The following is a 21,594-nucleotide window of genomic DNA, read 5'->3' on the forward strand; positions in this document are numbered from 1 at the left end:
TGAACCCAGTTTGGACTGAACCTGGTCAAACAAAAATAACTTATGTAATGGATAAATACAAGTATTTGTCTGGTACATTTTATTGGATGCTGAATAAGACAAAAAAAAAAGTCCTTATTATTCAGTCCTATAAGTACATAAAAACAGTTATTTGTACATTATCGCATAAATAACATTACTGTATATACCCGAATATAAGATGACCCTGAATATAAGATGACCCCCCCCATTTTTCAGCCTATTTTTAGGACAAAAACCTCGTCTTATATTCGGGTATATACGGTATTAATATTGCAAGCATTATTGTTTGTGGATGCGTTCGTTTCCTGTCATCATTGATGGCCACAATCATGGTCTTGCATCCCTGGGCTAAACATGTTGAGAGTGTGTTCATGGGTGGTTCATGTTTTCACATAGGAACATGAACTCGCTGTTGAGGTTTGGAAATGTGACGGCTGAGTGTGAGAACTCAGTTAGTTTAACCACACATGTTTTTAGAGAAACACACATGGTTAATGAAGAAAGAAAGAAGAGGAACTGACATCTTAACCCACAGAGAACTGGTCATCTCTGAACCCAGTTTGGACTGAACCTGGTAAAACAAAAATAACTTATTTAATGGATAAATACAAGTATTAGTCTGGTACCTTTTATTGAATGCTGAATAAGATAAAACATTTTAAAATGTACTTCTTATTTAGTCCCATAAGTACATACAAACAGGTATTTTGTACATAATAGAATTAATAACCTTATGAATATTGCAATATTCTCTCAAAATTGAGGCTGAGATGACCAGTTCTGTGTGGGTTAAGATGTCAGTTCCTCTTCTTTCTTTCTTCATTAACCACATGTGTTTCTCTAATAAACTAATAAACTCTTCCAAACCTCAACAGTGAGTTCACCGCTCTGAAAAATACTCCTGAAAACATGTAGTCACACTAGTTTCACATTGCTAAATTAAAACTTTACCAAAGGTTATTAAAACAGTTCTGGAAGCGCTAGAACAAAAGACAACAATTAGGCAGAAACACATGTGTGTTAGTTTGACCATACTGGTTTTAGACATTGAGAATTGAGAAAGCCATAGTTCTATTTGCATATTTAAAAAAATATATATTTTTTACATAACTTTAAGTTGCACAGCTCATTTTACACACATGGGAAAATAAACACACAGTTTCTCACAATGTCTGCCCAATTAATTATTTTAGGCCTTGGCATAACTAGAAAGATTTTTTAATTTACATGACTTTTCCAGGTCTAGAAAATCCCTCTTTTAAATCTTGTATATTCTGGTTTCCAGGATTGTTTCCAAAACAATTTTAAAAATTGCTGATTTTTTTTGTTGTTTTAGCTTATTTTAATGTTAGTTTTTTTTCTTCATACATAACATTTTGTACTGTTTGTACAACGTCTGTGTTTTTATAATTTGGAAGCCCAAAGAACCACTGAAACAGACATTGAAATGTAAAATATCTGTCGACAGCATCCAAACTGCACAAAATATTATGTATGAAAACGTATCAGACATACAAATGTACATGAATCATCCAAGGTTCACAGAAAAATTAAATAATAGAATTAATACATTTATGTTAAAGGAAGGTTATTCTTTACATTTTTGTTAAAGTTGAATGGCCGTATTGTGTTGTTTAATATGATTAATGGTGGAAAAAAAGACTGAATTGAGGCTGTAATGTACAGTATGTGTAATAAGCAAAGCTTCTGTCTACTCCTTTTGGGTCACTGCGAGTTGTTTTGATCACATATATTATATGATTATATATATATATATATAGGCCTACAGTTTGTTTTGAGCTTTTATTCTGTTTTTGTCTTTTCTAACCCTATGGACCAAAATAAACAAATTAATTTTTTTTTACAAAGAGTCCATTTTCTTGTGTATTTTTCCAGTAAAATGATTAACTCCCTACTAGGCTATCTATTGATAGAGTTTTCAAACACACTGTTCACAGAAAGAATTGAAATAGAAACAGAGCGCATTTAGACCAACCGTCTCCATTGACTTTGTGTTGCCTGAAGCTTTTGACTTATAACAAAAACCAATGTCTAAAAGCTGCTATGTGACAAGGTGTACAGAAAACAAGCTAGAAAAGCCTAGAAACAAGTTTTTATAAGCTGTTGACCCCCAAAAAACAAGCGTTTAAGGACAAAAGTGGATACTGAGATAGCGCGTAACGTATCATATTACTCTGAGAACCACGGCCACTGAGGGGAACGTAATCAGCGACCAGTATAGCTTAGCTTACAGAAATATAATATATAAAACTGACATTTGACTAAGTGACAAAATGTTTACTGCACACGTAGTGTATTTTTAGTGCATACTGAGTGTCAGGATCCCACAATTAACCCATTCTTCCAGCGGATGCTTCACGTCTTATTGCCTGTATCCACTGTGGCATCATGTGAGGTAGGCTATCACCAAAGTGTGGGTTGCTTCACTGATCGAGTCCAGGCAGAGATCAAGTCTCTGGTTTCTTTATAATAATCAACTCAAAACTCCAACACTTTTTAATCAAAACACTTTAACAGCTTCTCTTTATGCTTTCTAACAAAAAAACAGCCACTCTCTCTATCCTCAGCTCATTAACAGCTTTTCTCATTCACTCGCAACAGCTGTGTCCCTGGTAACTGTAGCCCGGGACCAGGTGGCCATCTTGGTTTGTAGTCCCCATTGCCGCAACCACTTAGATGGCACATACCTCACCTCTATAACATAGACAATAGAGAATGTGGAACTCCTCCTTCAGGTCCTGAGAGATGGTGCTGAAAGACTCATGCTGTTCATGATGGTGAGTGGGAATGATGCTGGGGCTTTTCTCCTGAAGTCCACAATCATCTCCACTGTTTTAAGCGTATTAAAGGGATAGTTCTCCCAACAGTGAAAATTAGCCCATGCTTTACTCACCCTCAAGTCATCCTAGGTGTGTATGACATTCTTCTTTCAGACAAACACAGAGTTATATTAAAAAATGTCCTGGCTCTTCCAAGCTTTATAAACATATTATGCTATTTTTATGCTTTAGTAGAGTAAAAAAATAAAATAATAAATAATACATTCAGCACCTTTACACTCAGATCTTGAAGAATTTGCAGTCCTGTGGCTCCCTCTAGTGCACAACATTAGTGGGTTATGAATCACATTGATATATGTGGCTGATTTTTTTTAATGATTACACATTTTTTAATGATTACATTTTACTGATAATATACCAACATTAAGCTCAAATTCATTAATTTGTGGTACCTTATTTCATGCTTTAACAGTTGAATTATAAACTTGCTATGAACTCTAAACAACCCAGTTTAAAAGAAATTTAATTTTTTTTAAAAAAATTTTAACTTTTTTTGTGTGATCATGTTGATTTATCAATTTAGGCTATAAGAACTATAAAAAATTGAATAAATAAAAACAGAAGAATAATCAATGTTAACAATTAAAACGGAGCTTAAAGGTAGACTATAGTGCAATTTAAGGACACTTTATAATCGATGATAAAAATAAATAAATAATGAATAAATAATAAAAATAAAAACATTCTTTTCATTAGTCAATTTGAAAGACTAAATTATGAAATTCCAAGCAAAAATGTTTTGTCGTTATGAACAGTATTTGGCGCGTTTTTACCGCTGGCGGCCGATGACGTCACCGCTCACGCCGTCTCTTCCCTCATTGAGTTTCAGCGTCGTCTTCTGAGGTGAGGAGTACGGTGACCGGGAGGGGACATGTTCGGTTCACTTAGTTTTGTCGTGGCCACAACATATAAATGGGCGTTTCTTCAACTAGGGGCACTTTTAGGCTTGTGAAGTTGAATAAAAAAAACTTGTTCAAAAGTCACGTAACACAGTCTCATAAGTTTAAATAATTTGTCTAGTTTTAAGGTCTGTAAGAGGACAAACTTAGATTACAAGAGAAATTGTTAATATTTTACATTTTTTCCGACCTGCAATGAACAAATGTCATTTCCACCACATCTCTATATACAGCTGTTATTTAAAAACAGAATAACTTATGCCACTCAAGAATTGTCTAAGATCATTTTTGTAACTAGTTTTATCAGTTTTTCCACAATGTACAATAATTATACATTTGTCAATGAGATAAATTGACTGCCCTAAGGACCAAATGATGAACTGTACACCTGTCACACTCTGAAATTCAATATTGGTTTGGGCAAGAGCTTATTAGAAAATAAATAACTTGAATTTTTATATTAAGTAGAGCATGATCTTGTAAATTGTGGATACATTTTTAATGTGTGATGAGAACTTTTTAAATGTTTTTAAAAAATGTGTGTGGTGATGGAAATGACAGGGTGGTGGTGGAAATGACAATGAATTAACGTGAATGTAGAGAAACAGTAATATTTAGAGAAATATTTATTTGAAAAACTCTTAAACTCATCACACTCAGTAAACTCAATTCACAAAGTCAATCTACTCTTGCAATCCATATCAATTGTACTTTGTAATCATAAATGTCATTTCCACCACATGCTGTCATTTCCACCACAGAGGGCAGTGTGGTGGAAATGACATTTCTGTAGTTTTTTGTGAAAAAATGGAAGATAGCTTCACTGATCAGCTTTGAATTAATACTCAGCATTTCATGCATGCAAAATACTCTTATTTAACTTAAAATTTTTAACTTTTTAAAAACACCCTTGAAGGTATGGCATGTTTGGAAATGACGTAGAATAAATATATGAACTGAACTGATCAAACAATATTTACCTTGATTTTTCTTATTTTGTTCTTGATGAAATTTTTTAATTGCCTCCATGTCCAACATGTGCTCTGATGTCTCTGAACATTTCCATAGAAACCACCTAAACAATCTTTCACACAAACTTTTTAAAGGGACATTACAGTGTTGTGGTTGAAATGACACCAATACTGTGCGACAACTATATTTTGTATAAAAAGTAATATTGATGGTGGTCTCACATTAAATACTATAATGTATTTCAATTATTTTACTAGTGCCTAATTTAGGTATATTAATAGTTACCAGATAAGTCATACTTTTAAACTGTATTTTCATTGTTGAAGTTAAAAAGTCTGGGTGTGCGACAAGGATAAAACAGTGATTTTGGCACCTATAAGGAGGTTGAAAAGTATGAAAAAATCATAATAGAAAGGTAGTAAAAAGTTTTTAAGGAGGTTTTATTGTTAGTTTGAAAAAGAAAGAGGATTTTGTCCAAAATTGTATGTATTTTTAAAAATATGACCAAAGTACATAAAAGTGCCCATAGTCTAAGAATCACCTAAACTCGTGGGAACGTGATAATATGTTGTTGCCACGAGATATTAATGAGTGGGAACGCCATATTAAGTCATGGGAACGTGATGATAAATCGTGGCCACGAGATCATTTTGTTGAGGTGACATCATGTTGTGGCCACGCAATCATATGTTGAGGGAACAATATATTTTTCTCGTGGCCACGACTTCATATTTTGAGAGAACAACATCTATTTCTGGTGGCCACGAGTTATGTTTATAGGGAACCACACCGATCAATGTAACCATACAGCAGCCGGAGATGCTGACTGATGATGAAACAACATTTTACTTTGAATTAGGAATGTCATAATATCTCTGGCATTAAAGCAACACTATGTAGCTTTTCAACCTTCATAATATATTTCCAAGACCCTTGTGATGGTACATCGACTTACAATAGGTTGAATGACACGTCTGCCATAGCCTGACGGGGTCTGTATCGCTTTTACTGGCACTATGTAACTTCGGGGTTCGGGTAGTAACCCGAGCACAAAAAGAATTACAAAATTCGACTGCTTTACGGCATACGTCACTTCCCCCATGTAAGATTCATAAGGGAATTAAGATCAATATAACTCAAAGGGGATTGAATTACAGGGAAGAACCGAATTATTATGCAAATTATTCCGAATTAATATTTAACACTTTATCAACTATTCGTCCACCGATAAGTTAAGATTAGGGTATTGTATCAATTCTGGACAGAATATTATCCCGTGGCCTACGGTAATAATATCATAAAGTTATGATAACTGATTAATGAGCAAGGTAGCAAAATCTTTTTAGTTTAAGGCAGTAACTTGTAAGCACACAGCACAAGACGCTTGTATGTAAAATCAACCAAGACTTTATTGAACTACTCTAATACACACAAACTAAACTAACAAAAACACACAAACATTCATTCAAACAGTGACAGAGAGTGATGTTATTAACGGAGGGTGAATGGAGTCCCAAATGTCTAGCGTTAGACACTATTTCTTGACCGCAACCTGAGAGAATCAAACTACTAGCACTTCAATCTTAGTTCGTTTTCTTAATAAGATTTGCACCAGTTCACTTCAGCCAGAATTAGGAGAATTGTGTACTTGCGTTTAGATGCTCCTGAGCGCGTGCGTTCCCTGTGACGAAGTTGCTGGAGAGGGAATCTCTTTGGCGCTGATTGGCTGGCAGTCGGTCGATGATGCGTTCTGAGGGACAGCACTCGATGGTGAGTGGTTGGTTGGCTTTGCCGGGTGGCGCTTCGTTCGCGGGATTTCCTGGATTGCGGGTTGCTATGCAACGGAGTTTCCTCTGAGTCTGGAGCGACTCTGAGAGGGGTTTCTTTGAAGAAGTTCAACGAAGGATCTTACGGAAGAGTTGATGAGTTTTGCGTGAGCTCTTGGTGGTTTGAAGAGTATGTAAGCATACACGCTGGACGATGGAAAGGTCAGCAAGAGCAAAAGTCACTGCAAAAGCGAGGCACAAGGCAGGCAAAAAGCAAGGCAAAAAGCAACTCATAACTGCTTGTCATTGGGTTATAAGCGTGTCCATCTGACCCGTCCTTCCTAGTGCGACAGCCAATCAGATATTGTCTTGGGCGGGACCTACGGGTTTTGAACGGGGCGTTCTCCGGTTCTTGCATGTAATTAGCGTAAAGTCCACATGATCACGTGTGCCCAAACTCCTGAGAGTTTAGTTAAACGCTTTAATAAGTAAACTTAATAGTTTAAATATGGTGCATCCTACACACATCTACTTTATATCAACATTCTAGAAATCATTTACCCATCAAGTAGGTACCAAAATACATATACTTCCCATAGTGGAGGTGGAACTAAATAAGGATTTCGCTGTGATAAGTGTTTAACACACAAAATTAACTTCAGTAATATACAGCATACATACTACAGAGAATGTTAATTACATGTATGAGGCAACTTCTGGTGATTAGTTCCTATAACTGAGGTAGAAAACCTTACAAATAGGCTGTAATGAAAGTTAAACACACAGAAAGAACTCCACAGGTTACATAAAATATACATGATACTTAAGATATATGTGAGGTAAATACTGGTGATCAATTCAGCTTATTGGAAGCAATTTTGAGATCGTTGTTTGTATTAAACCACAAGTGCACAGCAAAAACTCCAGTGTTAAATTAACACTCCTGGGAGTGTATATGAGTCCACACTCAAAAGTGTAAAGTGTTAAAATATGAGTGTTAAATTAACACTCAAGAGTGTTAAAGTTAATGAGATAATTAAGTGATTAGTTTAGTGATGATTGAGCATTATTGAAGACACCTGATGTTAACAAGCAGAATCACTGAAGGAGGAAATCACTAATTGTAAGTTACCATTAAGGTGATGGGTGTTTGCTTTAGTTGGGCTCTTGACACTTATATGTTTATTTTAAATTTTGCTTGTCTGCTGTTATTGATTTATAACAGTCAGATGAACAAAGAGACAATGTGATCTAAAGATGTTGGTTATGTTTTGACATAATCATGTTGTGATCCGTAAAACAAAACTTACTGAGATGGCTTAACTTGTTATTTACAGCAGCTCTGTGATTCTACAGCACATGATTTTCAGTATTTTTCATATAATCCAAAAATATTTCATAACCATTGTTCTAATCAAAAGACTTTCAAATGAATTTATTTAGAAACACAGACATCAATAATCAGCCTGTGAATCTCAACAATGGTGACAATAATAAAGCATGTTGCAGTGGCTGCCACCAATCACAACTCATTTATGGCTCCCATCATGCATTGCGGTATGAATAAATTATGATCTGAATTGTCTATGTAATTTACTTTTCCTAATTGAATATTCTGCTCGTCACCATTGTTGAGATGCATAGACTGAATCTTGACGTCTGTGTGTGCCTAAAAGAAAGATTTTTTTTTTTTTTTTTTTTCAAAACAACTTTTAAGAAATCCTTTGTATTATATCTAAAATTCTGGATATTTATGCAGATTCACAGTTATGCTGTAATCAACAACATAAATCTAAGTCAGAAATAAGGATCTTAATGAGTTCAGTGATCAATTTCAAATGATGATTGTCATAATATAACCAACACCATCAGATCACTTTTTCTCTTTATTCATCTGGCAGTTATAAGATACAACAGCCAAACAAAATCTAAAGTAAATGTATAAGGGTCAAGAGCCCGACTAAATCAAACACCCATCACCATAACGGTGGCTTACAATTTGTGATTTTCTCCTTCAGTGATTCGGCTTGTTAACATCAGGTGTCTTCAATAATGCTCAATCATCACTAAATTAATCACTTAATTAGCTCATTAACTTTAACACTCTTGAGTGTTAATTTAACACTCATATTTTAACACTTTACACTCTTGAGTGTGGACTCATATACACTCCCAGGAGTGTTTTTAACACTGGAGTTTTTGCTGTGTGGGTTAATTTCAGTCTATTGGTTTTGGAGACAAAAGTCTCTGGAATTTACAACTGCAGAAAGGGGGGTGTCCCCTGGTTTAGGGTTTGTGGTGATTCTGGGCCATAAGAATGCTTTAGCATCCTTCGTTTCCTGATAAGGCTGTGGATTTATGCATTGGGGTCACCACAGGGTTCTTGGCCATTTGGTCTTAAGTTTGTGGAACAAAGAGGAATCTTTTCCTGCTGTCCTGGCATCGCTGGTTTGAGATTAGACACACACAACAAGGGAAAAGGGGGGTGACATCTCCTTTAGCCATCTCGGCACCATGACTGTGTTTTATGACTTACTAATGATTCACTGGGGAATCGTTCCGAACTGTGGAATGTGGTGTTGGGTTAATATGAACTGGACTGTTCAAGGATAATCCTACACCCACCACTTCCTCAAATTTGGACGTGAGAGGCCAACCAGCGTTTGTTTTCGGCTTTCGTGAGTATGTTTTTGTCATGGGGGCTATTTACACCTGGCCACTTCATGCATTTTCTCAGATGGGATAGCTATCTGATCGTGAAGAGACCAGGTGTAAATGCCCTCCGAAACGCATTTGAATCCGATCCCTCAAACCACTTCAGGAGGAGGTCTGAGACGCATTCCAGACGAAACTGGACAAGTGTAAATGCATCTGGTTGTTGAAACCACATATGTAAATTGTACTCCTCCCAAAAATGCTAAAAATAAATAAATAAATAAATAAACGTGTGAGAGCGTGTTATAGGCTATATGTTAATGTTATAGCCAGATATGACGACGCTACTGGAACACGCATCGCCGCAGATGAGCAGCTGAGCATCTCTTCATCAAGCCAACGTGCGAACTATCGCAAATCAAAGGGAAAGTAAATCGCAGACGCTTAACACACAATCATCATCATTAAAAGTAAAGAAATGAAATGATCTTACCAGGGCTGTTGCCGCTCCCTCTTATTGTGGTCTTTGATTTAGAAATTTTAGCTGATGATCAATAAAATGCAGCTCATATCTGTTGCTTTCGTGACATGCACTCCATTAAATCTGCATATAGCGCGGGAATTGAAGATCGGATTTAAATACGTTTCGCAAAAACACATTTATGTGACCAGGTGTAAATGGAATCGTTTTGATAAATCAGATAGCTATCCGATCTGAGAAAACGCATGAAGTGGCCAGGGGGCTGTTCCATAAACCAAGATTAGAGTATAAGCCAGGCTTATTTCGGTTAGTCAGGCTTATTTTTGGTAGATTATTTTTCATAAATCAAACTTAAAAAAGTTCAAACTCAGTTACCCCGGCAACTTATGCTGGGAAACTAGCCTGGTCCAGGGCAGGCTAACTGTCAGGCTAAGTCTGAGTTCAGGCTTAACGAGCATACCATTTATACTCACCTGCTGGTATTTCAATGTAATTTTATTTGACTTAACCACTATTAATAAATAAAAAAAATTAAATAAATAAATAAATAAATAAATAAGGAAATGTACTTTACTAATAAATGTAAGAAATTATAAGGTATAAATACACTAAGAAATGTTCAAAACTTGTGTGTTTAATTGGTGAGTTTGGTTAATGAGTTTGGTAATTAATTAAAAGTATATAAATAGGGAGCTGAACTCGTTTCCAAACTTAACCATGGCGTGTCCTTTCATAGATGAGGTGGTGGATGAGGGAGCTATAGTCTTGCGGAGGGCATTTCAGAGAGAGAGAACTTTCAGAGACAGGTTAGACCCATTGGCTTTTAATGACAGCTACCTGTATGAGCGATATAGGTTCTCAAGAGATGGGATTGCATATATTTGTAGATTACTAAGCCCCTATTGCAAATAATACACGCCGCAACAGAGCGCTCACAGTCCCACAGACGGTGTGCATTGCACTTCGCTTTTTTGCCAGTGGAACATTTTTGTACACAGTTGGAGATGCAGAGAATATCAGCAAAGCATCAGTTTGCCGCTCTGTACGAACTGTGTACCTTTCTTTAAAAAGACTACTCAATGTGTTCATCACATTCCCTGGCCACAAAGCTATTCGTACCATTAAACATGCCTTTTATTGAATAGCTGGTAAGTTCAAATAACTATAAAACATGGAAATATTTCTTGACTGTTGATTTTACATGGGACATATTTAAAACAAACAAATAATTTTCCTAGGTTTCCCAAATGTTATCGGTGCATTGGACTGCACCCATGTGCGTATTAAGTGTCCATCTGGTCCACATGAAGCTGACTTTGTGAATAGGAAATAAGTACACAGCATCAATGTACAGGTACGGTCCCACTGAGATGATATTGAAGGCTATGCTCTAGCACTGAGTGTTCTGTACTAAGCTGGGCACCAGTGTTTAGTTCATTGCAATTAAAATGTAGTGACCTACAGGTTTAATTTATTTTAGATGATTAGTGATGCAGATTGCATCATCACGAATGTAGAGGCCAAATGGCCAGGCTCTGTGCATGACTCCAGAATCTTTAGAGCCTCATCTCTCTACCAGCAACTAGCAAGAGGTATGCTAGTAATCACTTAAAATCGCAAAAAAACTACATTATATATCTATTCATTCTGTCTATGCAGGAGAATTCTCAGGAGTTTTGCTGGGAGACAAGGGATACCCATGCCTGCCTTACCTCTTGACTCCCTATCAGGAGCCCCAGACAGAGGCACAGCACCACTACAACATTGCCCATGCACGCACAAGAGGTCGTATAGAGATGGCATTTGGGCTGATAAAGTCAAGGTTTCAGTGCCTGAAGCACCTCAGAGTGACTCTACCTAGGGCATGTGACATTGTAGTTGCTTGTGTAGTGCTCCATAACATTGCTTGTCTGAGGAGAGAGAGACAACCAAGGATTGTTGAAGAGGAAGACTGGGGCAATGAAGCAGTATTGGAAGAAAACGAAACAGGCAGACTTATACGAGACACATATGCAAATAATTATTTTGCTTAATATGGTCTAAACCATGTGTAGCCTTTAAAATTTTCCACTGGCCCCTCAACTTTCTCCTTAGTTGAACAAACACACAGAAGTCAAAGTATTTAATGTGATTTGTCTTTATTCAGAGTGAATCTGCCTGTTAGGGGTGAAAACACACAAATAAATGTTGTGGAAAGTGATCAAAAAGGTAATGTTTTTTTTTTCTTTTCCTTTTTTAAAAATGGTAGTTCTACTTGCATTTTTCTGTAGCTGTTGAATTTCCAGCTCCAACTTCCTCATCTTCAATTTTTTATACTGGATGTCGATATCAATCACTTCCATTTGTTTAAGGAGGTAGCGTTTATACACTCCTTTTATGTTTTCTGGGTTCTGTAACAACATAGATTTAAGTTATTTCATTGAATACTCTTTTGTTGAGATTATTGTGTGCACATCCCAACATCTGGCAGGTGCTGGACAAAAAGGACTACTGAATAGAAAAGATTGAAATGTCCGCAACACTGCTTACTCCCATATTTTAATAAAAAAAAGCAACGTTTCGACCCTACTGGGTCTTCTTCAGGCAAATGGTAAAGCACATTTGATACAGAGATATGTAGGCCTTACAATCAACTGACCCACCCTGTGATTACAATTAGCTTGATTGGGTCTAAACAAGCCTAATGACCCCACTCCCCAGCCAGCACAGCCATGTGGGGCCCAAATGGGTTTGACCTGGGCTATCTAACTGGGACCCAGCCAGTTTTGTCCTCGGTTTCCATGTTGGCCCCACATGGGTTTGCCCAGATGAAATGAACACTGCTTAGTGTGCACAGTACAGGCTGTTAAATGTAACACTTAATCAGTGTTGGAGGTAATGAGATAATTAAGTGATTGAATAATGATTGTGCATTAATGATGAACACCTGCTGTTAACAAGCAGAATCACTGAAGGAAAGAGAAACACAAGAACTACTTCCAGCCACTGCCTTGGATGAAATCAACTGAAGATAAAATACATTACATCTCTCAAGATCTGATTAAACAACTCCACAAACAGCATTACCAGCTTCACTTATTACAAACCAGACTGACTTTATTTATGTCAGACATCTAACGAAAAGAATTAAGAAGAGGTTTAGATGTTGATTACTTTTTTGAAAGTAATAGTTTGATTTGATGTTACCATTGTGGCGATCGGTGTGTGCTTTAGTCAGGCTCTTGACTTTTTAACATTAGTTTTTCTCTGGCAGCTGTGTCTGTTTGTTATGGCGAGAACAGCAAGAGAAAATATGATCAGATGCTGTAAGCTGATTGATGATAAGAATATACTCATCATATAGTGGCTTAACTCATTGATTATTTTTGAGGTTCATACGGGTAGTATGTTATTCATTTTGTTTTATTGTTGTGATTCTACAGCAAGAGATCCAGCACAGTTTAATCAGAACATCAAATGATTTTTAAAACACCATTTACACATGTTGGACTACAGAAAGTTTCACTTGCACAGAGACATCAAGAATCAGCATATGAATCTCAACAATGGTGACATGCTTCATGCTGCAATGCATTCTGGGTGCATCATACAAAACTTATCCATGGCTCCCAGAATGCATTGCAGCATGAAGCATGTCACCATTGTTGAGATTCATATGTTGATTCTTGATGTCTGTGTGTGAGTAAGATTAGGAGGAGCCCAAAATATGTAAATGGAGTTTTAAAAATAATTTGACGTTCTGATTAAATTCTATTATTCTCTTGTTGTAGAATCACAACAATAAAACAAAATGAATAACATACTACCGTATGAACCTCAAAAATAATCAATGAGTTAAGCCACTATATGATGAGTATATTCTTATCATCAATCAGCTTACAGCATCTGATTATATTTTCTCTTGCTGTTCTCACCATAACAAACAGACACAGCTGCCAGAGAAAAACTAATGTTAAAAACTCAAGAGCCTGACTAAAGCACACACGGATCGCCACAATGGTAACATCAAATCAAACTATTACTTTCAAATAAGTAATCAACATCTAAACCTCTTCTTAATTCTTTTCTGTAGACGTCTGACAGAAATAAAGTCAGTCTGGTTAGTAATAAGTGAAGCTGGTAATGCTGTTTGTGGAGTTGTTTAATCAGATCTTGAGAGATGTAATGTATTTTATCTTCAGTTGATTTCATCCAAGGCAGTGGCTGGACGTAGTTCTTGTGTTTCTCTTTCCTTCAGTGATTCTGCTTGTTAACAGCAGGTGTTCATCATTAATGCACAATCATTATTCAATCACTTAATTATCTCATTACCTCCAACACTGATTAAGTGTTACATTAAACAGCCTGTACTGTGCATACTAAGCAGTGTTCATTTCATCTGGGCAAACCCATGTGGGGCCAACATGGAAACCGAGGACAAAACTGGCTGGGTCCCAGTTAGATAGCCCAGGTCAAACCCATTTGGGCCCCACATGGCTGTGCTGGCTGGGTCATTATTGAATTAAGAGACGGGCCTCCCTTTATTAATTTCCAAAGCCAGCTCCTCTGCAGGAGTGAAGCTGGCTGGTGGTGGCCCTCCCCCAGTGACAACAACCTCAGTCTTCTTTTTGGTCGCTGCAATAAAAAAAAAACTAAAAAAAAAACTGAATAGTTGTAACTTCAAGCTGGCATTGATTACATATGTACATACCATTAGATTTACTTACCATTCTGAACTATATTTTTATATTTTATTTTCACCTGCTGCCAGGTTCTTTTTCCTTCACTTAAGTTGCTGCTGCGTGAAAGCAATTAACGTTACTGTTATTCACACACAAACTTTGCAATGTATTGTGTGACACACATTCAATGTTGATAAAGTATTTTAAATAGTTTACACCGCTACTTACGCATTGAGACGATCAGCAATTTCCTGCCAACCTTTCTCTCTTGCTTTATTTATTGCCGCTGTATTGCCTTTTTTGGTGATGACATCTTTCAATTCTTCATATGTTTCCAATAGCAAACGCTGTTCCGTTGCCGTGAACATCGCTGCTCTATCTTTTCCTTTTGTTGCCATGGTAGCCCACAGTAAATCGATTGACCCATGCTCGACTTTTCAGGACTTTTAAACAATGGCGTGCACGCGCAATTATCTAGACTATTTAAACCTGACTCAAATTAGTAAGATCACATGATCCTCAACTTACTGTTATGGAACCAATTTAAGCGCGGATGTTTAGCTCGGCTCATTCAAGTCCGGTTTTGGACTTTAATCCCCGCTTTTCTAAGCGGCTTTTATGGAACAGCCCCCAGGTGTAAACAGCCCCATGGCCAAAGCAGCAACGGACAAAAAAAAAGTCAGAAGTAAATAAGCCTATGTCTAAACGGCATGTACAAGTTTGGTAGGGGCTACATTCTTGCAAGTAAATAATACATGATTAGATGGACAAAATCATCTTTTAGGCTAACTAGCCTAATGACTACAGGCTGATAGTCATGTTTGTTTATTTATTTTTCTGGTGAAAGTGTCTTGCCTCAGGCTATAATGCAAATCGATTTTTCAACTTTGCAGATGCATCTATGGTAGCTTGATATTATAATATTGACGATATATGGCTATTACCCACCACACAAACATTGAATTGAATTAGCATTCTGTAAAACAGTATCCAATAGGCTACTATAATGATGTTGGCTTGTAAATGTGAGCTAGGCAATATTTTGGCGTTTGAAAAAAAAAAAAAAAAAACCCATGAAATTATATTCATATGACATGCTGAAATATATGCCACTGTACCTGGGATGAAGACATTTCACACGCAACGCAAGCAGTCTGTGCAAGACATGAGAACATTCAGGGGTATCAGCTTGTCAACAAATGCACGTGTATCCCCTGGGCCCAGTTTTTCAAAAGTAATCCAGTGGGATTTCGGATCACGGATTGGATCAAATCTTGGAAATGGGTTTTTCAAAAGCAAAAGAGGGATTCTGAACTAAGGCTACGTTCACACTGCAGGCTGAAACGACCCAATTCCGATTTTTTTGCCCCTATGCGACCTGTATCTGATCTTTTCATGCCAGTCTGAACGACACAGATCCGATCTTTTCAAATGCGACCCAGGCCACTTGGGTATGTGGTCCCAAATCCGATACATATCCGATCTTTTGAAATGCGACTTCAGTCTGAACGGCCAGGTCGCATGTATCCGACCCGCACGTCATTGATACGCGAAAAACGTCATAATTCTGCATTGAAGTAGTCGTCGGTTTGAAAACGGACTGCATATTCGTCGAGCTGAGGTAAATCTGCCGAACGGGTCGACCTCGACGAGCCCGTTAATTAAAAAAAAAAAAAAAAAAAAAAAGCCCACGGCCATTATACGTTATGTTAACTTATTTGTGATGAATCTGATATTAGATAGGTCAGCGGCTGCACTCTGGCTCTTGTGTAACGGTCGCTGCGTGCGCTCGTGTGTGTGCGTGTGTGTGTGTGTGAGTGAGAGAATCACAGTTAGTTAAAGCAGAGACGGGCTCTGGTTAAAGTTTAGCTACTTCCGCAAACAACAAGTGACGTCGTTGACCGTTGAGTACTCTTCTGCGCATGCGGGTCACTTCTGGGTCATTTCACGTTCACACAGGAGATCACAAAAGGTCGCATTTAATTGGAAATGTGAACGGCCTTGCAAAAAAATCGAATTTTTTCAAAAAATCGGAATTGAGCATTAAGCCCTGCAGTGTGAACGTAGCCTAAGATCAGATCATGTAATCCGATCTTAAATTTGATCTGGATCAAACCTGCCCTTTGGGTTTTTCAGAACTTTGAACTCGGTTTGGGATCTATTTGATCCAAAAAACAGGATTATCCTGATCCCATCAGAAGGGTGGATTCAGTTGTGATTTTTCGAACCAAATAAAACCAGAGAGGTTTTTTATTTAAGTGAATGATCACAAAATCAATGTTTACTGATGATATATACAGATGTGGCCTTTAAAAATGCGCGTCTCAGAGAGAAGAATGCTGCGAGCACTTCCGAAATTCTGCGGGATCGTGCAGAAGGGGGATTAGATATTGGACGCAGTAAATAATAAAACCTGTAGATGGCAGTCGAGTTTCATGTGGCCATACTGAGTTGACGAAGTATGACGAATACAATGTTTTCTTTTGCCAGTTACATAAACAGTCACATATTCTTCATAAAAATCTGACTCAAACGCGCATCATTTGTCTTATTTTTTTTTCTGTGTACTTACAGTAGAAGAGACGTGATGTAGTCTTATAACACAATAATTTGCGAAGACCTTTGAAGAGACCGAGATCATTTGCGCATTATCATTATCTAATTTTACATTTAGTTCATTTTTGCATCTTAACGTTTTAAATAGTTTTAACATGGTTGTAATGCGCTTTTCTGCATTACTGTACAGTACTTTTTATATTATCATGTTTCCCTTATAGGCGTCGATTTCGGTGGGGACGGTGGGTATGCACCCACCAGATTTCGTCATGAGTCATTTTGTACCCACCACTTTTAACTTCAGTCCATAATAATTTGACTTTGGGTTCTATTGACCGTTTTCAGTGGTTATGAGGAGCTTAATTAATTTAACCTGAGATGTGCGTTATATCGCCTTTTGATCATTCTTTGTGTTGTCGATTTTTGACACAGTTTCATTATATGTTCATAATAATTTGATTCATAATTATGTCATTTTTTTCTGAAAGTAAAAAAAAACTAAAAGATTTTCTAAAAGCAATATTCTAAAGAGATACAAAGACAGTGTATGCCACCAGATTTCGTCATGAGTCATTTTGTACCCACTACTTTTAACTTCCGTTGACCGTTTTCAGTGGTTATGAGGAGCAATATGAGAGAAATTTTTTTGTAATCATTGTCTGACACAACAAAAAAAAAATTATAATATTCATTTTATTTTAGTTTTCGTGTTCGCATTTATGAGGGAAAAAACAACGTGTCAGTTTACGGTTATGGATGTGTGCGCTCTAAAAGCGGCACTAAAAGACTGCTTTAAAACTTTCACAGAGACCTCAAACAGAACAGCTGCCTTTCTTTAAATCGAATTTCGTTTTGTATTAATTATATCTTAATTTTAATCAGTGTTTCGTGAACCATTTGCCTGGATTTAAGAAGTAAATATAGCAGACAATCACGACATTGGAGGCCCCGGCGATATCTCATAAATGAACCGAAACTCAGCGTGTAATGAACATTCACATTTACAGTGTATTTAGACACATTTAGACGCATTCATAATCATTACTTTTACCGGTTCTTTGTGGCAAGCTTTATGCGTCCGTTTATGTGCGGTCGTGCGCAGTGCGGCCATATTACGTTAACACTCATGATCCATATAAGTAGGCTAATTAAATTAATATAAAGGGGCGATTTGTCCATGAATTACTTAAATGAACAACTAGCCTAGTATACTAGTCGACTAGAAAAAAAAAACAAAAAAACTTTTAGTCGAAAGCAGCCCTTATTCCACATATTTTCGAACCAGGCAACATGACATCTGTGTTGAGCGAGCGACCGGAATGAATAGCGGAGCGGAATATTCAGAAATGCGCTCTCCACTCACGAGCTCTGATCGGAACAAACCCGAACCTCACTGTCTGCTGAACTTGCAGAATCATCAAAATATAATATTTTCTAAAGAAGAATTTTAAAACTTTATTGGTGGTAGTTGAGAAGAATTCCTCTTTCCATATCTAAATCATTTCGAGTGCAATATAAATGTACATTACTGTTATTCTTATTATATAAGAATAATACGTATTTTTTACAACATTTTTAACATAGGCCTAATAGAGAATATAAGTTTAGCGTGTTGTGTGTATTTCCTAATTATAAGCTTTTGGTGAAATTGCAACAAAACTAAAAGAGTAAAAGTGCATAAAAACATAAAAACATGGCGTCGTCTCAAGAAATATCTGCGTACACACGAAACCACTGAAACCGATTTTAAAACGATGTAGCCTAGTAGGCTATACATACCAGACCAGGCACTGTAATTCTGCCACAGTATACTAAAAACGTAGAAGACTTAAAGCATGCGCATGAACCTTGCGCGCTATACAACAATAATATTAGGTACAGTAGCTTCTTTTTTTCTTTTCTTTTTTTATCAAGAACTTTGTTGAACAATATGAACAACCATAAATGGTCTGGTACAAAATATGAGTCACGATATTCGATAGTTAACGGATGCATAAAGCTTGCCACAAAGAACTGGCAAAAGTAATCATGTGTCAAGTATAGCAAGGAGACATTTTAATTGTTTACTAATAATCTAGTGTTTTATGTGTCAGTCAAAGATGTTGACAATGCTGACTCGTCATCTTCGCAGATATTGTGAACGTGCCTATAGAGAGAAATGCACACTTACATAAGAGAGTTGTCTGTTTCTTTTCGTTTTGAATTGTTTTGTTTAAAAGTGGACATTTCAAGCTTTCTAGATACATTTCTGAGTTTCGGTTCATTTATGAGACGAGCTCAGTTCACGAGCAATGCAAGTTATATCGCGCCGGTGCCTCCATTTCCTGATTAAATAGTCTTAAATGCGTCTTCGTGGACAGAAACCAATATAATCTTCCTGATTTAATCACGTAAAACATAAGTCTAAACACAAGCACCACTCTTCTGAATGATGGTAACCACAAACCTCCAAGAGTTTGTAAACCAATTGTTTGTAAAACATATTTAATACTTACAAATTCAAAAAAAAAAAAAAAATTTTTGCAGTGTATAGGCTAAATAAAACGACATTAAGAAAGTTATTTCCAAAATGTAATTAATTGCACAGTCTTTGTTTTAGCTGCTTGTTTTAGCTGCTAACAATTGCACAGAGTCAAGAAAGTACAACCACCCACCCCCCAGGTCTGCCGATTCAACCCCCAATGCTAATCGATCTCCTCTCAGGGAATCAAAAGAAAACCGGTTTTTCCAGTTTTCACCAGCGTGTGGTTGGGGTTTTAATCCCTTGCAGTTCCTTTGTTTAAATGCTATTTAAGCAAATCTACTATACATACGCTTTAAGTTATTTCAAATTAATGTTTATAGCTTAATTTGTTGATATCGCGTAACTTAATTTGACATATGTTGATATAACCAACTGACATTGTAGATTCAATTGCATGCCAGGAAGAGGCTTATGCTTTGTTTTAAGTAATGAGCATTTACTATAATATAGCCGCACTCAAGCGCACGACCGCACGCATTAAAGCTTGCCACAAAGAACCGGTAAAAGTAATGATTATGAACAGTGGCGGACTGGCACCAAAAAGAGGCCCTGGCAATTTTAGCAGAGAGGCCACATTTGTCTTCTCAAGTCATCTGCAACCAACAAAGAAACATAACATTACATTCTCATCAGGTCAATGATCGCGAGAAATTCCACTGACTAAAAACATTCAAAATACCTTATAAATAGAGAGATTACATACATTTAGGCTATTTGTCCTTCACAGGAATAGAAATAAAAAGTCATTATTATTATTTAGTTCATAGGGCTATTATTTTTCAGAGATAGGCCGTGGTGTTTGTTTGTTTGCTTTTTTCCTTGTTTTTTTGTGGCCGCTTGCAGCTCCGCTTAATTTATTATTATTTTATTCATATTTACATTTAGCCTACATTTACATTTATGCATTTGGCAGACGCTTTTATCCAAAGCGAATTACATTGCATTCAAGGTACACGTTTTTACATTTTGTCAGTTCATATACTTAGTCTGTTGATTTGCGACGGCCTATTGTTGCAGACACTCCGCTTTATTTATTTATTTAGCCTTTTTATATGGTTGTGATGAGCGCCGAGCGAGCCGCTGGCTGTGCTGCCGGTTGCGGGCGGCCAATCCGCCAAAAGGCGGCCGCATCTCCGCTTTATTTATTTATTTAGCCTTTTTATATGGTTGTGCGCCACAAGTTGTGATGAGCGGCGAGCGAGCCGCTGGTGGTGCTGCCGCTTGCAGCCATTGCGCCAATAGGCGGCCGCTTCCTCGCTTTATTTAGCCTATTTATTTGTTTGTGATGCGGCCACAACAAGTGATGAGATGAGGCGGCCGCAGTGGCATTTGCCCACATTGCCCAATGGCCAGTCCGTCACTGATTATGAATGCGTCTAAATGTGTCTAAATACACTGAAAATGTGAATGTTCATTACATGCTGAGTTTCGGTTCATTTATGAGATATCGCCGGGGCCTCCAATGTCGTGATTGTCTGCTATATTTACTTCTTAAATCCAGGCAATTGGTTCACGAAACATTGATTAAAATTAAGACATAATTAATACAAAACGAAATTCAATTTAAAGAAAGGCAGCTGTTCTGTTTGAGGTCTCTGTGAAAGTTTTAAAGCAGTCTTGTAGTGCCGCTTTTAGAGCGCTCACGTCCATAACCGTAAACTGACACGTTGTTTTTTCCCTCATAAATGCGAACACGAAAACTAAAATAAAATGAATATTATATATATATTTTTTTTGTGTGTCAGACAATGATTACAAATTTTTTCTCTCATATTGCTCCTCATAACCAAAACGGTTAAAAGTAGTGGGTACAAAATGACTCATGACGAAATCTGGTGGGTACACGTACACTATCTTTGTATCTCTTTAGAATATTGCTTTTAGAAAAACTTTTAGTTTTTTTACTTTTAGAAAAAAATGACATAATTATGAATCAAATTATTATGAACAAGTAATGAAACTGTGTCAAAATTCGACAACACAAAGAATGATCCAAAAGATATAACGCACATCTCAGGTTAAATTAATTATAAAAAACAGGGAACATTTCGTAAAAGCAAAACTGAACAAAATGCATAATTAAAATAATTGTATTAGGCTATGTGTTACCGAATATTTAATACCACTTCCCCATAATGTTGTAATTATTTTTTTAAAACAACATCTGTCAAACTGTCAATCAGATACCTCTTATCTGG

At 36.8% G+C, this 21,594-nt stretch overlaps 1 protein-coding gene and 1 long non-coding RNA gene across 2 annotated transcripts in view; both read left to right on the top strand.

Moving 5' to 3' along the window:
- The window catches only part of LOC307163812 (uncharacterized protein), a 213,468-nt gene that overhangs the window by 133,232 nt on the left and 58,642 nt on the right, over positions 1–21,594 (top strand). The window lies entirely within an intron of this gene.
- On the top strand, positions 10,970–11,544 carry LOC307169287. The gene is made up of 3 exons (XR_013823080.1): positions 10,970–11,009; positions 11,136–11,247; positions 11,315–11,544. It is a non-coding gene; the product is annotated as an uncharacterized lncRNA (long non-coding RNA).

Source organism: Squalius cephalus (genome assembly GCF_949319135.1).
Source record: "Squalius cephalus genome assembly, chromosome: 1".
Lineage (NCBI taxonomy): Eukaryota > Metazoa > Chordata > Actinopteri > Cypriniformes > Leuciscidae > Squalius > Squalius cephalus.